Genomic DNA, 5,078 nt, shown 5'->3' with positions numbered 1-5,078 from the left:
CCGGGGGGCTCCCTTCTCCCTCAGCCGCTGCCGCCGCAGCCGCCGCCGCCACCGGAACCGTCGCCTTCTCCATCCCCGGGGAAAGAGGGGGGGCGCGGACGGGGGAGGGGCGTGGGGGCTACGCTCTACCGCGACTTCGGCCGCACCGGGGCCGACACAGCGCTCGGTGCCGCCTCCGCCGCCACCGCCTCGGTCACCTCTACTGCCGCCGCCGCCGCCGCCGCTCCGCCAGCTCTCACCTCGTCTCGCGATACTAAGGGCGGGGAGCCTGACGATGGGAGGGAGGGAGAGGGAGGGAGTGTGAGGGAGCAAAGGAGGGAGGGAGGGGTGAGGCGTAGAGAGACCCGGGTGTCGGGAGACCCAGAGAAGGGGAGACCAGGAGGAAGCGAGGGAAGTGTGCCCAGGGCGACTTCCGATGGAGGGACGGCGGGGACAGAAGAGGCCCGCGGTTACAGTCGTAGCGCCTGCGAGCGCCCGGATTGCTTCTCTTTCCTCGCTATTTCCCCCACACATACAGCCCTTCAGACCTCCCTTCTTCCTTCCTCGCTTGTGACTAGAACGCAGCCGCAGGCGGAAGTGCAGGTGACGCCATCAGCCGTCGCCTGAGCCGTGGCGCGCGGGTGGCCCAAAGACGAAAGTGAGATTTCGAGGGCCAGATTCCGGGCCCCCGCGGGCTGGCACTGCTGCAGCGCGTGGGACAGGCGGGCGGGCTGGAGAGCAGCGGCCCCGGGCCGGGTGGGAAGCCGGTGCGGACGCGCGGTACAGACACTTTGTTAGCTGGAGGCCGGGACCGCCAGATCCGGGAGGTGGGGCCTCTTTCTGGACTGTCGTACGTAGTTTTATTCCTGGCCTTTTTTTCCACCGCCAAATCGTGATTAAGGCTTTGGATCTTTAAGAGATGGCGTCGTGTAGAAGAAAGAGCCCTCTCTGGCCTGAGTCTTGAGGTATAGACTTCCTGAATCTGAGTTTACAGTTGTGTGTTATGAAGGAGTTCGATTAGGTGATGTCTGAGATTACTTTAAAGTTTCCAAAGGGGAAAAGACGGGAGAAGCAAGCACGATACGTGCCAGACTTTGCAGAGAATTCACCAAATGACCCTGATTTAGTGCTTCCACCCCTCACCGATTCGGCTTTTTTTCTGTGAAGTGAGCATCATAAATAATCATCCCTGTCTATGCATCTCTTGGAATGTTGTGAAGGAGGTTTTGAGTTCATTCGTAGGTGTATGAAGAACTTCCAGGACTTTTGAAATAATAGCGTGGCTTATTGAACTCAGAATTATCCCTTTCTGGTCCAATAAGAGCACAGTGGCATAAGGAAAATGAAGCAAACGTCAAAGGCAGATGTACTGGCACAGGATAAAAATTATGTCTCAGCTGACATAGTTGCCATTTTAAGACTGCTAAGTTTAATTGAGTGTGCCTGAATTTTTTTTAGCTTTTTTTTTTTCTTTTTAGCATTGGCATACCATATGAAATGTGGGCAGTTGCCAGTACTCTACAGAGTACTATGGCAGAATTGGCAATGACTGAATCAATTCATTCAAACAAAAATTCATCATGTTCCTACTGTGTGCATAGTTTTGGAAATCAAAGTCTCTGCTTCCAGGGGCTTTATGGTGTGATAGGTGCTATAGTAAATATACACACTAAGCTAACTATCTGCCTGTTCCTCTCCCACAGTTTTTGCCGAGGTCCTGTGCAGAACATGATACTACATTTGTGTATCTTAACACTACAGGTTTAGGTTCTAGAACCTCAGCTGGATTACTCCCTCCTACCCTGTATATTCATCAGCACCTTCTTTTCCCTTCCCACCAGAATACTTTTTGCAGTGTTTAAGTCCCAGTCACATTTCATTATATGACTTTACTTCAAACGCCAAAAGATTGATGCTGTTACGTGTCAACTCCTTCAATTTTCTAAATACCATAAACTTAGATACTTCCAGAACTTCCCTCTTCTCCAGTATCAGAGGAATGAGACACTTCTGGCTCTTATATGAGATGAATTATCCATCTTCATTCTAGTTTCAATCTCCTCTTTCTCTTCCATTTATTACCTTTTCTGTCTTCAAACCTCCACATTTCTGGTTCCACTCTGTTTCCTTCCCTTCACAATTAGGCTTTTAAAGAGGATTCTATGTTCAATGTCTGTTATCTGAATTTAACTCATTAACCCTTTGCAATCTAACTTCTTTACCTAGAACACTATCAAAAATACTGTCTTTAATCCCATTACTTAGAAGAAAATAAGTTTACATAGTAGTGAAATGAATATCTTGTTAGGACTAAGATGCAGTCAAACCTATTAGAATAGACCCCTACAGTGACTTTCTATTACTTTTATCTAGCTTTTTTTTTTTTTTTTTTTTTTTAGAACCTTGTGGCAGAGACTTGACTAGCCATTCATAAAACATTTCTTCTGGACATACAGCTAGACTGAATTTCCCAATTTCCTCTGAAGTTAGTTGGGGTCGTGTAGTTGACTTTTAGCCAATGAAATGTGAATGGAAGTGATGCACACATTTCCAGGCTTAATAAAGTTCCTCCCATCCTCCCTTACTCTTTTTCCATCAGCTAGTGAGTATCATAACCCTGAAAACTGTATGTTGGAGATGCCAGTGCCAGAAGAGAAGAACATGAGTAGCTAAATCACTACTTGGAAAACTGCCACCTCCAAATTAGAAAAACTCTTTTGGACTTCTTATAAGAAAAAAACTGAGATTTGAGAATTTATGTTACAGGAGCTAGAATGACCATAACTAATCCAGAAATTGGTGCCAGAAGTGGGGTACTGCTAGGACAGTAATCTAAAATGTGTTGCATTGGTTTAGTGATGATGTAGCAGAGGTTGGAGAAACTGATTTAGGAGGCTGGAAGAAGGAGACGCAGGTTTTATAATGGCAACGTAATTGAAAATCATATCACCTATCTACTGAGACTGCCTCCAGAGGAGATAGTTCAAAAGAATAAAAGCAATAGTGTATTTTGAATTTTACATTGTGCCTTTAGCAAGGTTTTACTAAAAAGATAAGCTCAAGGAAAGAATTGCCGAAATGAAAATGCATAAGAATACTTGAAAGGATTGGAAAAGCTAACTTTCTAGACCTTGAATGGTAAAAAATGAAACGGAGGAGGCCTTGAGTACAGTACAGGAACAAAGATCATATCGAGGCTTTGGTGTTTCCATCAAAGGCCATTATTTTAGATGGCCTGAAGGTGGCTGGAATGGAGTTCTAGAAAAACAGACATGGGGACAAGGCATGGGAGCAAGGAAGGAAAGAAGTAAATCAGGTTCTAGAATTATGTAAGAAAGAACTTTGGGTCAGGGTGCCTGGCTGGCTCAGAAGAGAATGTGACTCTTGATCTCAGGACCATGAGTTCAAGCCCCAAGTTGGGTGTAGAGATTACTTAAATAAATGAACTTGAAAAAAGAAAAAAAAAAAAAAAAGGGAAGGGCCTGGGTGGCTCAGTCGCTTAAGTGTCCAACTCTTGATTTTGGCTAAGGTCATGATCTCATGGTTGTGAGATCAAGCCCTGGGTTGGGCTCCATGCTGGGTGTGGAGCCTGCTTAAGATTCTCTCTTTCTGCCCCTCTCCTTTGCTCATGCTCTCTATCAAAAACAAAAACAAAAAACTTGGGATGTAGTCACTGGAAGCAAGTAGATCACAAGACTAAATTTTTGAAGGAATTTTATTACTAAGCATATAATCATATCATTAACCTGGTTCAAATGTTGTTCAAGTGTTAAAACAGTGAGGCGACTATTCAACACCAAGCCTGTATAAGGAAATAGGGCATAAACACCTTACAGCATCCAGTACCCTCATAGGATGTGGCCATGGAGAATAATGGACAACATATCAGAGTCTGGTATAAGGGGCTATACAAAAGACAAAGGACAAGGGACTTCCTCCCAAAGACTGAGGTCTCATCAAGCCTTCCTGTACTCTGAGGGAAGGTGGATCACAAAATGTCTGCACACTATTTCATCATTGTTATGTATCCACATTTCCTAATGTCTCACATCTTTCTCTTTTCCTTTTTTTAAATTTTATTTAATTTTGTTAATGTCTTTTTTTGAGACAGAGACAGAGCACGTGCGGGGGAGGGACAGAGACAGAGGGAGACAAAGAATCTGAAGCAGGCTTCAGGCTCCATGCTATTGGCACTGAGCCCGAGATGGGGTTCGAACTCATGAACTGTGAGATCATGCCTTGAGCCAAAGTCAGATGCTTAACCAACTGAGCTGCCCAGGCTCCCCATATCTTTCTCTTTTCCTAATGAGAGCATAGTGTAGTTACCTGTCTCTGATCTACCAATGTACATTGGGTTTGCTGGAACATGGAGTAATAATAGAGGTAACTCACCCTTTTAGTTCATAGGTTACACTTGGACCTAATGAAGAGGCCTGCACATTACCTAAAGACCTAGACTCTAGGCCTGACCTAGTAACTGAACAGAACTTTAGGTTGTCTCATTGGAGTAGGACATGTACTCTGTGTGGGAAGAGAGATAAAATAGATATTTAGTGACCAGAATAGTGGACTCTTGTAGACACTAGATTCTTTTTGTGGATATTATATTTCCCAACCTCCCTTGCAAGTAGGCTCACCAGTTAAGTGTGCCAATTAGGTTCTAACCAGTGGAATGTGAGTAGAAGTGATGTGCTCCTGTTGCAGCTCTGGTCCATAAAAACAGGACATGAGAAGTCCAAGATCTCCCATTCCCCACCAATTTGAGGCAGATGAACACATTTGTATTAGAAGCCACGTGTTGAAGATGGCCAAGCCACAAGGTGGACGGACTCACTTGTATTAGAACTTATATATATTCTTTTGGGTTAAACCACAGATTTGGAAGTTATCCTAACTAATATAGATCTATCCTTTCCCCCAGGTGTAACTGTCCATTACCTAGACCTAATTTTCATACCGCAGAGGTGAACCCATGAATCACGCCAGCAAAAGTACCCTTATTACTCAGTCATAATGATTGATTCAGGAATGGGCAGATTAACAAAATGAAGCCAATGAGAAACAGCCTCACCATTTGGGCTAGCTACTATTAAGAAAGG

Source organism: Herpailurus yagouaroundi, unplaced genomic scaffold (genome assembly GCF_014898765.1).
Source record: "Herpailurus yagouaroundi ecotype Mexico unplaced genomic scaffold, PumYag 28, whole genome shotgun sequence".
Classification (NCBI taxonomy): domain Eukaryota; kingdom Metazoa; phylum Chordata; class Mammalia; order Carnivora; family Felidae; genus Herpailurus; species Herpailurus yagouaroundi.
This window is presented reverse-complemented; position numbering follows the sequence as displayed.